Raw genomic sequence first — 17,335 nt, 5'->3', positions numbered from 1 at the left:
ATAAAATATGACAGTAATGAGATCTCTCCATTAATATACAAGCAGCTATAGTCTATCATTTATGGATTATCTTCAAGAATAGTCCATATGGCCCTGTTTGACCTGGAATAGAGATAAATATTGAGTACCATCAGCATAATGAATTTATATCCTTTAGTATTGAATTAATCTCCCAGTTTTCATATGGTTTGTGTCCTTTGGATCATCTTATCCAGGTGAGGTGCAATTGGCTCTTTTCCCAACTTTCACAAAACTTGAAATTGCCAAAGGTCTTGGGGCTCCACTGAGGAAGTATTACAATGGACATAGTTGATGAATTAAGAGACAATCCTACCTCTCCTTGTGTATCCTGTTTCCTCCCTCCCCATATTTTAATTATAATTTTATCTTGACTGGGTTTTCTATTTTTTGTTTTAGAGATATTTATTTGTTATGATTTTAATGTTTTAAGTTGTCTAGGGTTGTTTTGTCATGAGATGGGCAACACATACATTCAATAAAAGAATAAATATAGATTTTGAATAAATCAGAAATCACTGGGATATCCTACAGTACAGTGACTGAAGACTCTATTTCAGGGGTCAGCAACCTTAAACACTCAAAGAGCCACAAATATCCTAACCAGAATCCCCCCCCCAAATTCAATTCTGAAACCGAAAAGAAATCCGGTTCCCCCAACCATAGAGTCTCCTCCTAGCGCGGCATCCTTTTTCCTCTACCTGTCCTAACTGAAAGCCCTATCAATTGTGGAGCCGACCGGTGACAGGGAGCCACAGCAGTGGAATGAAAGAGCCACCTGTGGCTCCAGAGCCATAGGTTGCTGACTCCTGCCCAGTTTCTTCTTCCTTATTCACACTAGCTGGAACCATCCAACTAGGAAAGAACAGAACTAGAGCAAAATGTTCCCTCCCAATCTTAATGCTTGAAAGCAATTCAGAAGGACAACATGGTCAATACTACTGAAGTCTGCTGAGAAATCCAACCCTTTGGTTTCTAGAGATTGTATTTTCCCACAGAGAAATCAAACCATAGTTGCATGCTTTAAATTTTATATATGAAAATAAAAGGGGGGGGAACCAAATTTGCTTCTTGTAATAATATACAAATGTTAGCATTATATTTGAATGAGTACATCGAGGAAGATAACTGAAAAGAAAGAATGGAGGAAAGAAAAAATATTTCTGGAGTTTAGCTTGGTGCATTATTGCACATTGCACATTATTTTTGGCAGAAAATTAAGATACAGATTTTCTAATCTGTATAAATACTCTTACAAATTATTCTTCCAATTTAATATTGGGCAGAAAAAATTCCTATTATAGTGTATATGCATGTATGTGTATGATATACGTATATCAGTTCCTATCAAAAGGAAAGCAGCTTGGCATGAACAGATCCAATAATTAATAACTTTTTCTTTTTAATATTTTTATGCTGAGGTGTTTATACTTTTTAATGCAAGTTTTTAAAATTAAAAAAAGATAAATTAAAATTATCTCAGACTGAATTGTCTGATAGCGGAACATTGTTTATTAACATACTAATGGCTATGTGAGGAATCTAAGCTATTGGAATATAACATAGATAACCCTGAGAAGTGATGATTAATCAAGACAATAGTAGAGAAAGTAAAATAAAAAGATTTGATTGATAAAAGAAATAAAAGATTGCTCAGCACAAAAGATCTCTTTTTTTCCCTTCAATTGGAAAAAAACAAATCATAATACAAAATGAAGATTATGTCATAACATAATTTATTACCAGAAAATTTGCAATGTGGGCAGCTAATTTTATAGTCTAGATATAATGAAATAGCCAGTCAAAGGTGTGATGTTTCTCTAAGGAAGTGACTAGTCTTTGTGGCATTTTAGCTAAAAGATGTAAGATATACTTTAATTAACTGGTTGGAACACATTCACCACCTGGATAGTGTTGCACAAATGATCTGTGGAAAAAAGAAATGCAGAAAGGGCATTCTTGGAGCAGGTTCACAGCTGATTCAGCTTTGCACCATAGCAATTTTCAAGCAGTCTTACTCTAATTAAAGGAGGGGCTAGTAGAGTATTTGCTTTTCATGCAAAATGTTAGGTTTAATCTTTCAATTTCAAATATGGCTGCAAAGCGAATGATTAAAACATTGGAGAGCTGAAACTAGATTTATATAGGAAAATATGTTCATGTAACACACAAATTCAGGTCTACGGGATCTCAGTTGCAAAAATTTTAATGACCTCTGGCTGGAAGCCATCTAGTGGTCATTCATTCATTCATTCAGCCTAGGTCTTGCAGCTATACTCAAGAAGATTAATTAAAGATTTAATAACTGTATTTGCACATGGTAAACCAAGAATTAAAGTTGGTTTGTTTTATGGGTTCATGTCATGTGAAGTCAGAAGTTGGATTAAGTCAGTAACCAGATTTTAAATGTGCAAGCCATTGAGTGCTATAATTACACTAGTGTTTTCTCCTCCCACAGCCTAACATCTGACCATCAGAAAGGTACTATATGTGCTGCTGATGTGAAGCCTTATTATTAATAATACAGTGTTCAGATAGAATTTTGTCTGAGAAGGATTCATGGCTTTGTAGGTTACTCAGATTTTCAGAATTTTTTATGTTCAGACAACTATCTGAAATATTAAAAACCATCCCAGTTTCATTTTGTAACATTTTGTTATGTGATCAGGGGAAGATGAGTTTTGAAAAAGAAAAAGAATCAGCTATAATTATAAAAAAAAATTATGTGTTTGTGTGTGTTAGATACCAGAAACATTGGTAATGGTCCTCTGTTCTGGTGGAAACAGAGATTCAATCTGATTGGTCGAAGGGTCTGACAGCTCCCTATAAAAGGGCTGCTGTCAGACTGAACCTTCACTGGATTGTACATAGTTGACTTGTGCTAATAAAGAGCTGCTTGTTACTCTGAAGTCTGAGTGTGCCTTCATTCACCCGATCTAACACTGGTGATGAGGGTGGGATCGGAAGGCAACTAGGCAGACAAAAAGAGCACGACAATCCAGCAAGTCAATCCAGCCCTGAGCATGGCGCAGCATTGAGTAGCCATCTTTGAGCAGCAAATTAAAACGTGCTCAGGAACACAAGATGACAACAAACGCCCCACCGACTCCGTACAATCCAGCCACTGAACACTGGGAATCCTACATGATGAAGTTCGATTGCTTCCTCGAAGCCAACAACATTATGGGCCTTTCTGAAGGCCAGAAAAAGAATATGTTCCTGAGTTACTGTGGACCAGAGATGTTTGAGACGGCGAAGGATTTGTCCAAGCCAATGCCATTCCAATCGGTCACTTGGTTGGTTCTACAACAGACACTGAGGACACACTACGCTCCCTGACTGTCTAAATACGTCCGGAGGAACAAATTCAACATCCATAACAAAAAAGAAGGGGAATCCATCAACGAATACGTTGCTGCCCTCAGAAAGGCCACAGCGTACTGCGAGTTTAGAGATCTTGATGAACTACTACTTGACCGCATCATATGTGGTGTTAGGGACATTGGCCTGCAGAGGAGGTTATTAGCAAAAACTAATCTTACTGTCCAAATTGCCCTAGATAAAGCCAGAGTCTTCAATTAAATCAACGGAAACCCTGCAGCGCCAAAATAGTCCAAAGAGCACGTGGAAGAGTGTAGATGTGCATCACGAGGCCACAGAGCCTGAAGGCTTGGAGAGCGAAGATGAAAACTACCACATGCACAGAGATTGCACCAAGCCAGCGCGAAAATTTGAACCACGTTTCCCGCCTTTCACCGGCTGCAGAGGAAACCACCTCAGAACCCATTGCCATTTCCATGATGCCATCTGTCAATGGTGTGAACACAAGGGGCACATCGCCAAAGTTTGCAGAAGCGATCACCGCTACAACCTGGAAACCCAGAAGCATACTTAACCACCAGCAGAGGCCCAAACAAGGGGCATGGCAGCCACCACGACAAAGAGAAGGTGAGACCAGAGTCACCTATCACACATTCATAGGCCAAATCCGCACAAAGCGGCCAAAAAAGCTGAAAGTCACAGTCCTCATTGAGGACTCTCCATGCAATATGGAGATTGACACGGGGTCATCTCTATCCTTAGCCTTAAAATCATCAGCTGTGGGTTCCAGATACCGCCTTTGCGACTACCAGGGGAACCGAGTCCCCATTGTGGGCCAGGGGACCTTTCAGATGAGGTTCAAGACCTTCTGCGGCCAGCTACCAGTGACAGTAGTCAACGGAGACCTACAGAGCCTCCTGGGGCTTGACTGGTTCAAAGCCCTGGGCCTAGAAGTGACTGGAATCAACGCCATACAAGATGAAAGCATTGAGGAATTCCTTAAGGAATTCAAGGATGTCTTCGGCACCAGTCTAGGTAAGTATGAGGGGACTCCAATACCTTTATATTTGGAGCCCAATGTAGCCCCCATCAGGCTAAAACCCAGGAGAGTACCAGTTGCGTTTTTTAGTTCAGTTGCGTTTATTTATAGGCCGCCCTTTTCCCTGAGGGGACTCAGGGCGGCTAACAACTTATGGGAGGGGAAGACGTACAATAACATAAAAATACAATATGTAGTTAAGATCAAACAACATTCATTCAACCTCCACCATGGCACCATCTACATCCAACTGCTGGTATGCCTGCGCCATATCTAATTTTGCAAAAACTTTTCTGGGGCCTAATGAGTGCAGTAAATGCTGTACAATGCGTACAAGATAAGCACAGTAAGTACCTTTTGATCTCTGCCCTAAAATTGATTTTGAACTAGACAAATTGATTGGCCAGGAAATCCTAGAGCCGGTAGATCACGCATGCTGGGGAGACCCCTATAGTGACTCAACCCGGACAAGACCGAGTGGCTGTTGTGTTTCCCTCCCAAAAATTTGGCCAATGTTCCATCACTCAGGCTGGGGGGTCAAATTTTATACCCCTCAGATAGGGTCCGTAACTTAGGAGTCCTCCTGGATCCACAGCTGACTTTTGACCACCATTTGTCGGCTGTGACCAGGGGGGCATTTGCCCAGGTTCGCCTGGTCCGTCAGTTACGGCCCTACCTGAACCGGGAGGCTCTCGCAACAGTCACTCGAGCCCTTGTGATCTCTAGGCTGGAATACTGCAATGTGCTCTACATGGGGTTGCCCTTGAAGTGCATCCGGCGACTGCAGTTAGTTCAGAATGCAGCCGCGCGAGTGATAGTGGGCGCATCGCGGTTCGCCCACATAACACCCATCCTCCGCGAGCTGCACTGGCTACCTGTTGATCTCCGGGTGCGCTTCAGGGTATTGATGACCACCTTCAAAGCACTCCATGGTAGTGGATCTGGGTACTTGAGAGACCGCCTTCTGCCGATTACCTCCCTCCGACCGATTAGATCGCACAGACTGGGCCTCCTCCGAATCCCATCTGCCAGTCAATGCCGACTGGCGACTACACAGAGGAGAGCCTTTTCTGTTGCAGCTCCGACCCTGTGGAACGACCTCCCCGTCGAGATTCGCACCCTCACCACCGTCCAGACCTTCCACATAGCCCTTAAGACCTGGCTATCCCATCAGGCCTGGGGATAGGTTCCCAATTCACCCGCCCGAGTGTTGACTGTTGAATGCAAGTTGTGTCTTAACATTTTATTTTGTTCACATATTGTTTGTTTTTGTATTGCACCCCCTTCCCTACGATTGTAAGCCACCCTGAGTCCCCTCAGGGAAAAGGGCGGCCTATAAATCTTAATAAAATGTCTCAAAAAAAAAATGACACCTGTCAAGTCTGATGGGTCTGTCCGCATCTGTGCACGATAAACAAAGCTTTGCAACAAAGTGCTTATCTTGTACGCATTGTACAGCATTTACTGCACTCATTAGGCCCCAGAAAAGTTTTTGCAAAATTAGATATGGCGCAGGCATACCAGCAGTTGGATGTAGATGGTGCCATGGTGGAGGCCCAAACCTTCAAATGCACCCGCCTTCAATTCAGAGTTAGTGTCATTTTCCTCTTCGGTTTTTAGGACTCTAATCTCCACTTTTTCCACTTGATAAACATCTCAACTTCTTTATCATATTTTACTGTTAGGTTTTCCAACTTCTTCTCCATTTTCTCAAATCTATTGGATAATTTCTGAATTTCTAACAATATCTTTTGCAGGCTTACAATATTTATCTGCTGTTGAAGTTGTGCCATTATCTCCAGCTGACAAACACTGCTGCTCTGGCTTAGAAGGTTTTTACAAGATTAAGCATAAATTCACAATTAGGTCTTATTTCACTTTTCTCTGATTAAGGATATACTTCAAAGGAACATCTGTATCTTCTTATTACTCTCTATAAACAAATGGTGAGACCTTGAAGTGCCAAACCAGAATAATCAGTGAGGAAAGTAAGAATGTTTTGTTTCTAATACACAAACCTCCAGCCTCCGAGCAGCAGTTTTTCTTTCCCTCTATTGTAACAATTTTCTTTGTTTCCTTTTGTATCTTTTTTACATTCCAAGTTAAACAAAAGTCAAATTCTTGAATGAGTTAGAGAAGAAAATGGGAAAAACACCCACAGTAGTGAAGAAGTAGGATTTTAGTCCATAGCTTACAAAGAATAATAATAAAAATAAAAAATAGAAGAAGAAAACTTAATCCATTCATTTTAAAAGGCTTGCATAATGAACATAGCATTTAAAAAGTAAGATAACCCACTGTCCAAAACCATTCAAAGCTTAATTCCACTGCTTATTTCTCCTATTCTCAAATTTAAAATAACTTTAAGTTTTTCAAATCCACTGATATCTATGGTGATTGAATTTGTGTCTGGAAATGGAAAGAGTGGAACACTGAAAGAGGAATTAAATGAAGGGGAACTCTACCCCAGATGGCAAGATACAGAAGAAGAAAAACAAAAGAATTTATGGATTTAAAGAGAGAAATTTTATTAGCAACATCATTGATAAAACCACTGACAATTAAAGATAAGCTAATTAAGGAAACAGAAGAAGGGCATCCAAATTACATGAGAGACTTAATAAGCAATGAGTTGCTAAGAGGAGTCCATACAAATTTGGTTAAGGAGATGATTAGAGGACTGATACCACAAATGGCAGAAGACATGCTACTGGAAAGATACAAGTTGATAGATGGAAGTTCATAATTTAAAACTAGTTAAACTTAGTGAAATTTAGTGACAATAGATATAGTCAAATAAATAATTGATAATGATAATAATATATACATATGTATTGTTATGATAAGTAATAATTGGATATGAATATTTGAATGGTACCCATGAAAGGAAGATAGAAATCTTTTTTGTTTTATATATAAAGGCTAATAAAAAACTAAGTTAAATTTAGTTAAATTTTGATTATTAGGGGGAAATGTTATGATACAGGATACAGTTAAATAAAGGAGGGATAATGATACAAAGGAAAATATATATGTATGGGTACAACATAAGGAAACTGGATGTAAATTGTAAACAGTGATTTGGTAAGGAGGATTAGACAATTTTGTTACTAGACATTATGGATGTTTAGCTAGAATAGGCAATAAGGATTCAGTGTTATTGGAGGATTTTAGAAATAGCAAATGAAATGCCAGTATGTTGTTATGTTTTAAATCTTGATATATTTTATGATGAAGGACATTTAAACAATTGTAGTCAAATGCAAATGAAGGTATGATGATGGTAATATGTATAAATATCTGAGTTAAAATACATGAGTTAATATGAATTATGATTGATGACTGTGGAAGAGATGCACAAAAGTTTTTTGTAACTAACTGATACGCTTTCTACAGTATGTAAAAAAAAGATTGTTTGTTGTGTTTGTTTTGAAAATAAAAAATAAAAAAAATGTAAAAAAAAATTGGAGTTAGTATCGCCCCTGGACTGTTCCAAAACATCAAAATAAACTAATCTAGATGTTTCTTTTTTCAGAGAAAAAAATAATATTTTATTGTGTTATCACACCCTTTTTGCTTATTTATTGACAAACTTTCTACTGACCTATAAGAGACATCTAACTGGGAAAACAAACATAAAAATTGGAAGGATTTCAAAGACAGAACACTTATTGTAAGATAAGATTCAAAATAATTATAGGTTGAAAATAAATATCAAATCCCTTTATCTTCTCAGCTGAATGTATTTTGAAAATATTATTATGTCATGTTAAATTAATTTCAGAGAGTTCCAAGGGTCACTGGGAGAGAAAGTGAAACATGTGTCCCACATAGAAAAGCTGTTCATTCTGATGAAAGTTTCCGTGTCCAACAATTGTGGTTCTTAATCTGGTTAATGTTTAAGACCTGATTAGTATCTCATTTAACGGAACTAATAGTTACAAAGAGAACGACTGTATTCTACAATGCAGTCTTGTTTGAGGGATTTGGGAATGAATTGTCTTAGTTGCTTTTGTGGACATAGACCTAAGTACGATACATATTGGCCATCTTCTGTGCCAGCACGCATTAAGCAGGAACAATCTTTCACATTTTGGCAGCTTTTCAATAGTTCAGTATGTAATCAGCATACAATTCTATCATTTTTTTCAGCAAAATTGTCACAGGGTGACTCAGCATTTATTTTCTGGCTCAGAACCTTGATTCAAACCTTGGGCTTGAGATTGAATCAAAGGCACCTTTCTGGCCCCATACATAGACACTAACATCAAATCCACAAATCTCAAAGCATCATCTATATGCACAGAAATAAGATTTATCACCCTGATTAGATTTATCTATGGAGATTCAACCCATATTCAATCACTAGTGACAGATATATAGAGATAATATACTGAAGATACAACTGCAAAGGTTGCATTGCACCTCTTTGCCACATAGCTAATTCTCTTCCAATCAAATGGGATATATGCATAGACATCTGAACTAAGCCTATATTCAGTTTCATTATGTTTTTCTGCCAGCAAGAAAAAAATATGATATTTTTTCCTATGCCTTTGACTTTTTGCTTGAACAAGCTGGAGAAGTGTCTTCATAATATTATCTAATGTACATTCATTAGGCCCTAGTTATATTTTAATTATGATTATTTTAATGTTTATCTTGTTATCCATCTAAAATATATTTATCAATGAAAATGTTAACTATAAACTAAGAACTAACTACATTGTTTAACTAGGCATTTCATTTTAATTGTATTGGCTATGATGACATAGGCTTTTTTTCCCCCATTTCTGCTTTATCTCAGACTTAAATGAAAGCTGATTTCCAACCATGTCTGGTATTCATTTTGGGGAAGTAGGGCAAAGAAAAATCTTGGTTAAACTGCTTTCTGCACAGCACATTCCTTTAATTCTCCTGGTTTTATGCCACTCTGCATAAGATTATTTTTTGTTAAACAGCTTTTCTGAGTAGAGTCAATAAGCAGGAAACTTGTCAATGTGATGAGAAAACAAGCATAGACAAAAAGAGAAGGCAGTTTTCTGCAAGAGATGACTCAGTTCCATGAAAACAAAGAACCTATTTATAATTTGGTAGCTGACTAAATGATCAGATAGAAAGGTGATACAGTCCTTGTAATTTTTGCAGTAAAATAACTTAACTGAATGTGTAAATTTGATAAACAAACTAGCAAATGCAAAATATGTAAACATGTAAAGACATATATGAAAATGAAATTGAAATTATCTAAAGAAGAATGTTTGAAATGTTACTTGTTATAAACTTCTAGGAGATCCACTGAAACCAATGATGGGTGATGCTTGGAGGTATTAGTCAAAAACTGTTTAGAAGGCCATAAGTTCCTTCTTTTGGAACTCATTTGTTGGGATCCTAGGCCTTAAAGGAGGGCTTAGCAAGATTTTCAGAGAACAACATATAGACAACAGTTCAGAATCAGAATAGAACTGGAAGCAACCTTAGAAGTCATCGAGTCCAACTTGCTCAAGCAGGAGACCCTATACAATTTCAGATAAGTGGTGGCCCAGTCTTTTCTTAAAGATCTTCAATGGTGAAGTGCCCATAACTTCTGAAGGCAGGTTGTTCCACTGGTTAATTGTTCTCACTGTTAGGAAGTTTCTCCTTAAATCCAGGTTGCTTTTCTGTTTCCATCCATTGTTTCTTGTCTTGCTTTCTGGTGCTTTGGAAAATAAGTAGACCTCATTATCATTGTGTCAGGCTCTCAAATACTGAAATACTGCTATGTCACCCCTAGTCCTTCTTTTCTCTAGATTAGCTATACTCAATTCCTACAACCGTTGTTTTATTCTCCAGGTCCTTAATCACCTTAGTTGCTCTTCTCAGCACTTTTTCTAATCTTTTTTGTAATGTAGTAACCAAAACGTGATACAGTATTCCAGGTGTGGTTTTACTAAGGTTTAAAAAATGATACTAATACTTCCCGTGATTTTGCTTCTATGTCTTTGTTTATGCAACTAAGGATTGTACTAGCTTTTTTGGTTGCTACCACACCCTTCTGGCTCATATTTAAGTGATCATCCACTAGGACTCCAAGGTCCCTCTCACAGTTACGGTTTTTGAGCCAGGTTTCACCCAATTTGTACTTGTATCTTTGGTTTTTCCTGCCTGTGTAAAACCTTGCTGTTCTCCACATTAAATTTCATTTGTTGGATAGGGCCAGTGGTGAGATCCAGCCAGTTAGCATCACTTTGGGAGAACCAATTGTTCTGAGCAGTTTGTTCTGAGCAGTTTGGTGAACTGGTTGTTGGAAGAAATCATTAGGGCCGAGAACCAGTTGTTAAATTAATTGAATCCCACCAGTGAATAGGGCCCATTGTTCAAGGGTGTTAGAATCCATTGGGATTTTGAGTTTGTCTTCTGAGGTATTGGCTATTATATTTAAATCATTTTGTCATGGACCGTTGCTATTTCTTTTAGATTCATGTTTAGACAATTGTATTACATAAGTCCTGGTCAAGCACTATCCATACGGTAACTACTGGTAGTTATTACTTTATGCAGCTGCTTTCTGGTCATAAAATAAGTCCTTTTTTGAAATTTGGGGAGGATAAAACATGTGGAGGCTAGATCTGATGTGGTCTGGCAAGATACAAAGAGAACATTATTTCTGATTTACAAATCCACAACATTTCTATACTGGATTTGGGATAATAACAGCCTTTACAGTCAGCACATAAACCAAGCAGTTTTGGAAAAGTGTGATAATGCAATCTGCTTCTTTTTTTTAACATTCAGTGTATTTTCATACTTGCTACCAAGGAACAAAGATACCTTTGTAATAGCCAGGGAAAATATGCTGTTGGTTGACTTAATGCCAGGAAAGAATTCCATTCATTTGTCTAGTAAATTGGTGACTAGGTCAGTGCTCAAGATTATAACATTTACACAAAGATAAAGTAAATAAGATGACTTGGGTATGATGCTTGATTGGGTATGGTGGGATTATTTATTCAACACACATGGAAAGTGCCAGATGTGTATGTGTGTGTAAATATTTGTGTATAAAAATATTACCAAATTATGGATTATTCTGATCCTCTCCCTTCCTTTGTGGTATATATGCCTATCATTTTTAAACTAGAAAGGATAAAGAAATGAAATTGTATCATTTTGCCAAATATAGTCCAGGTTAAGAAGCAAAGTGTGAACATTAGATTCAAAATAATCACTGGAGACTGTGAATTAATTTGCAGTCTGCTATATAGTCTCTAAATATAACTCTGCAAGAGTAGTCAATTATGTTGACACATTGGAGAATAGAGATATTATATAGCTCTCTTTTTATGCCTTTATTTAATGTTTAAGAAAATCTTGCTCTATGAATATATTGCTAGAAATAATTGTAATTACATCCCATGATTCAGATGTTAACTATCCTGGAGAGCACTCTGCATATACTTGAACAATTAAAGTGAATGTATACCCCCAACTTGAGTGTCATTTTATTAATAATTGTTTGGGGATTTTGGCAGAAGCAGTCACTAAAGTATTCAAATCCAACTTATTCTATAATACTTTTAATCAGATGTATTACAATAAGAAGTTTCCTTTCAGATATATTGCTAGGCAAGCACACTTAAAGGTATTAATCCAATTTCTAAGTAAAGATAGTAAAGACAGTCACAAACTCTGAATATAGCCTGCTTTTAGGAATATATATTCCTGTTGTTGTATTTTATTGTTTTTCCTTTTGGAGTTCAATATAACATGTGATTCTTCCTTTTTTATGACAATTAATAGAAAAAAAACTGGTTCCAAATCACCAAGGAATTTTATGACCTAGCAAAAAATTTAAATCTGAGTCTTTCTGCTCTGAGAAAAAACATTTAATATAATTTACTTTATTTTATAAAATAGCATTTTAAGAAACTTTTTCTTCAGAAGAGAATATGTATCTGGATGTCTCTCCCCACAGTAATTGCATACAAGCCTATGGGAATAAGATTACCCAAACTTGGACTGCTTCTGTATAAACATGCTTAGTAATATCTCTTCCTCCTTAGGAAACAATAGATAAAGCTGATGAAACTTTGTGTTTTTATTCTCATGAAAACTGTTACTATTAATTACTTTTTTCAAGAATATTAAAAGTATGTCTGGCATACTTTAAAAGAGGTTTCTAAATTCTGAAGATGGAAGTGAGGGAATTTCTCTTCATTCAATATGCATGGCAGTGATTTTTTTTGTCTTAGATTTGTCAATGTAATAAGAAGGACTGATGGTTATATGTTACTTCCAAATTGCTTTTGAAGAATTAGGAAGTGAAAGCAGGCGTAGTATGGAAGTTCTCAAAGAATTGTAAAATTTAACTTACTTAAGTTATCAGACACAATATATGATTTACTATAAAGCAGGTATCTGGCTTTTCCAGCATATTTGTTGGAACTGTGACTGTACTGTAGGAATAATTAATGATTGTGCTAATCTAGCTTTACTTCCTTCTTTCGCAGGTTTCTCCTTTTATACTTTGTGCTCAGAAAATAGACCAGATGTGTTTAAAACGAAATATGTTTTGAAAGATTATATATAAATACATTTTTAAAACAATGGTGCTCATTAATAATGGATTTCTCTTTATATTTGTGACCATTCATACCCGAAATCATTCATATATGTATATGTATCATTCATATATATGTAACCTCAATAAACTTCAAAATTTTCCAATATAAAAATTATTTTTTCATATGTATACAATTAACAATTTATTTGCTGCTTGTAATGGCCCTTGATCTATTTGCTTAAAGAAAGCCATGCAAAAGAAAATCTCCTACTGTACTTATTGTTTTTAATATTTGTTACATTTCTATCCTGCATTTATTACCACCTGCTGTTATCATATCTAGTAGGGGGAAAGGCTTTAGCACAAAATTTATGTTTCGTGCCATCCATGGAATGTGCAAATAAATATAGAAACTTCTGAATATATTTGAAATGTATTTCTTAGTTCATTAAATTTTTCACATATTTTCTCTTGAAAATATATTCAATTTTCCTTAAAACCTTTAGTTTCTTTGTTGTTTTAATGAAACCTTTAATTAAATATATTATCTCAATTACAAAACTGAACTGGAAACTAAATGGTTGTAGAGAGCTATCAGTAGAAAATTATTTTAGAAAAGAAATAATATTGTTGGTCTCTACGGAAGGAATAAATGAAAAAATGTATTTCACAATACAGAAGTCCACCTTATATGTTGCTGGTGAAATTGTGACATAAGTACAAAACACAAGAATTTATGACATGATGCAGAATATGGTTAGGAATAGGATGCCTAGGTGAAGATATCCTTACAAAAAAGGGCAGATGGGTAAAGGTTTTGAAGAATTTGCATGATTTTAATGTTGAAAATCTATTAGGTAATCCAAAATAAATGTGCACAAATGCATGGACAATTATTTTAGTAGAATAATATATATGATTCTTATCTTTATGCAGTACACAATTTAAAAAACAGGCATAAAACATAATTTCTCTCAGCAGGTGGCAGCACCTGGTTACATGTCTCTGAATTTGGAAGATAAAACTGAATTGTTCTTGGAAGATAAACCTGCATGTGTGAATGGGAGTCATCTAGAAAATACCAAATCTGTAGCCTAAATTAAGAACCTAAAAAATCCCTGGAATAATACAATTGCAAGCTGTGTCTATATGCTATCAAGAAAATAGAAGTTAATAGAAGTTAGAAAAATAATAAACAAGAAATTATGAGAATTTAAGTTCAACTTGGAAAAAAGTGATACTTTCCCCCACTAATTTGTACAAGATTTTCCTCCATCTCTTTTGTAACTGGAGAATACAGCAGGATAGATAATTCAAGTAAACAAGAAATTGGCTATAGTAAGGGAGGATTGTCTGGGAAATAAGGTGCAGATCCATATAATCTGGGAGTTCACAAACCAGCTCTTCAAAGTTGTACTCTATAACATAGTCCCTATACTCCTGATGATAATTACAGGTTCCCATCCTGGTTTTAGAATGTCTGCCTATCTCTATAGTTCCACACCTAGATTTGTCTTTATTACATATAATATGGAATACTGGTTTTAAAGTATTAGCTTTCTTAAAGATTTACTTTAAACATGTTTTTCTTCAAAATCAGAATTAATTTTATTTATTGACTGATTACAACTATAAAATAAAATTATATGCCACCTTTTAAAGAAAAACCTGTCAAAATCATATTACTTTTATGCAACACTATAAATATATTAATAAAAGCACAATGTTAAAGCATTAAAATTTTATAATAGTATGTGCTATTGTACTAGTATTTCATATTTAAGAACTTTTAACATATTTTCAGAGTTCTTTCAAAAGCAAGTAGTTTATAGGCAGTGGTGGGAGTCAGCCAGTTTGCCCCTATTAGTGAGAACCTGTTGTTAATTTTCTGAGCAGTTGGGAGAACCGGTTGTTGGAAGAAATCTCTTTTTTTTACACTTTATAGAGTTAATCCTGTAAGGAAGGCAGGAAGGAAACATTTTGGTATTGTTTCTAGTCTAATCTTTATTGCCCTGATTATAGAAACTGCCTCTCCCTTTAACACTTATTACATTGTAATAATTAAGGAGAAGTGCCCATTGACATGAATGAAGTTGAGTTGGGCACACCCACCCAGTCACAACCACTGAGCCCTGCCTACCCAGCTGATCATTAGGGCAGAGAACCTGTTGTTAAATTATTTGAATCCCACCACTGTTTATAGCCTAAGAAGAAGATTCTATAAGCACAAAACCATTTTCTGTTTTTTCTGATATTCTGATAAGATTTCATTGAACTTTTCAGCAAGACCTCTAAGGTCAAAACAGGGTCCTAGATGTGCAGAATATCCATTAAATAATATTATCCTAGAATCTGGTGTTAAGAATTCAGGCCTTGATCATATGAAAGAGGAACATATGCTATTTATTACAGGTCCTTTTGTGTGTATGTGTCTGTGTGAGGGGGATTTTGTGAAGTCAAGTCATCCGGTGTCATCTGAAGTGAGAGGGATAGAAATTTAATAATTAAAATCAGTGATCAAATGACATCTAAGAACATATGTTAACCGTTCAACAGATATCTCCAGATAATCCATTTAACAGATATCTCCCATCACCCACGCTGGAAATCATGGTCACTATATGCTATTATATACTACTATACGTTACATGTGCTTTGTCTGTGGTTGGTGAGTTTTCTAACCCTAAGCCTAACCCTAATCAGTGCCTTTTTTCAAAAGAAAACAGAACTCTCTATGTAATGTAAAAGGCATATGCAGTCCAGTAGAAGTCTGATGGAATAGAAATGCCTTAGTCACTGGCAAGTACATCAACCTTGTTGCACTTTTTATAGGGGCAGATATTTGTCATTCTTGATGCACCCACTAAGGGGGTATATCATGTATATTTTCCTATCAAAAGTGAGACCAAAAAGACCTCTCCTTCTGATGAAAACAGAAAGTTTAGTGAAGGAGGAAATGATTGCCCAGGTATTCATACCATTTAAAGATTGCCAATGTTTTGAACTATGTTGTAGTTTTAAATTACGTTGAAAACAAATGAGGAACTGGGATATTTCTGCCTCTGCATTTAGGAAGAATTACATGTCTAAAAACCCCACTTCCATATTCATTGAGTATAACCAGATCTGCTGACCCCAGAAATGGCACAACTGGGGCACTAATCCATCCCAAAGTTGATGACATATTAATTGTATGCTTTTTACCTTGAAATTGTTGAGCTTCTTTGGTAGAAAGATAGGGAATACATAAATTAGAACTGCCGTAATAGATCACAATAGTGAATATTATTACATGATTTTTTTTTGCTGATAGTGATAATGAAATTGTTCCCCTATGATTATTCAGGAGCAAATAAGCATAACTGCAATGACATCAAGCAATTAAGTAAGAACATCCCTTAATGGCTCAGATCAGTGATTATTCATTGCATTTTTAAAAATTCCTTTCTTTCTCACTGGTGTATACATATGAATGCGAGGAGAATGACCTGGGCTCACCTAGTGAATACTGTTGTTGTTTTGGACTAGGTCCTTTCTCAATATTTTTCAAGCCTCTTAATTGGCCCTCAATGACTTCTGTATTTTGTATATTATATGTGGAAAGTGTGATAATATAGTGGGTAAGATGTTGAGTGATTTTGGACAAATGTTGAATGTTGATTTTATTTATATGCCGCCCTTTCCCCCCGAAGGGGACTCAGGGCGGCTCACAACTCAACCAGGGAAGGGGGATACAGACAAAAAAATTAAAACAACACAAAAAATGCATAATTAAAAACACACAACAGTCATACCAATTCGAGACGGGGGCAACAGTTCTTTAGCCTCAGGCCTGTCGGAACAGCCAGGTTTTAAGGGCTTTGCGGAAGGCCTGGAGGGTGGTGAGGGTTCGAATCTCCACGGGGAGTTCGTTCCAGAGGGTCGGAGCAGCCACAGAGAAGGCTCTCCTCCGGGTAGTCGCCAGTCGACACTGGCCGGCGGATGGAATTCAGAGGAGGCCTAATCTGTGGGATCTGATCGGTCTAGTGGAGGTAATTGGCAGCAGTTTCGTAGCCTGAAATACTTCAGTGGTTCTTGTTGGGATAGATTAGTGCTCTTAAAACTTTTTTTTTTTCAGAACCTCTTCCCAGTTTCAAAAATTATTTCATGTACCCTGAGAGGAACTTTGAAAAAACAGTGGGATAATATTAAGGGAGAACCTCTGCGCGCACACACACACACACACACACACACACACACAATAAACCATTTTGTGCTCTTACTGAAAATGCAAGATATATATTTTAAAAACATTCTCCTAATGAGACTAAGTTTATATATCATAGTGCCACTTTTTTAACCAGCCCAGTAATATCTAATTAATTTGTTTTCAGTTTTCTATTTTGTACTCCAGTTGAGTAGAAGAAAGAGGGAGG

The 17,335-nt window shown here is 36.3% G+C and overlaps 1 pseudogene; it reads left to right on the top strand.

The window, feature by feature from the left end:
• Positions 1–3,102: 3,102 nt before the first annotated feature.
• On the top strand, positions 3,103–3,913 carry LOC148045832 (uncharacterized; annotated as a pseudogene).
• The last annotated feature ends 13,422 nt before the right edge of the window (positions 3,914–17,335 follow it).

The sequence above is a fragment of the Thamnophis sirtalis genome, unplaced genomic scaffold (genome assembly GCF_051295495.1).
Source record: "Thamnophis sirtalis isolate CommonGarterSnake01/CBP01778 unplaced genomic scaffold, rThaSir2_p1.2 scaffold_4, whole genome shotgun sequence".
Lineage (NCBI taxonomy): Eukaryota > Metazoa > Chordata > Lepidosauria > Squamata > Natricidae > Thamnophis > Thamnophis sirtalis.
Note: the sequence above shows the minus strand (reverse complement) of the source record. Positions and strands in the feature narration are given on the sequence as shown.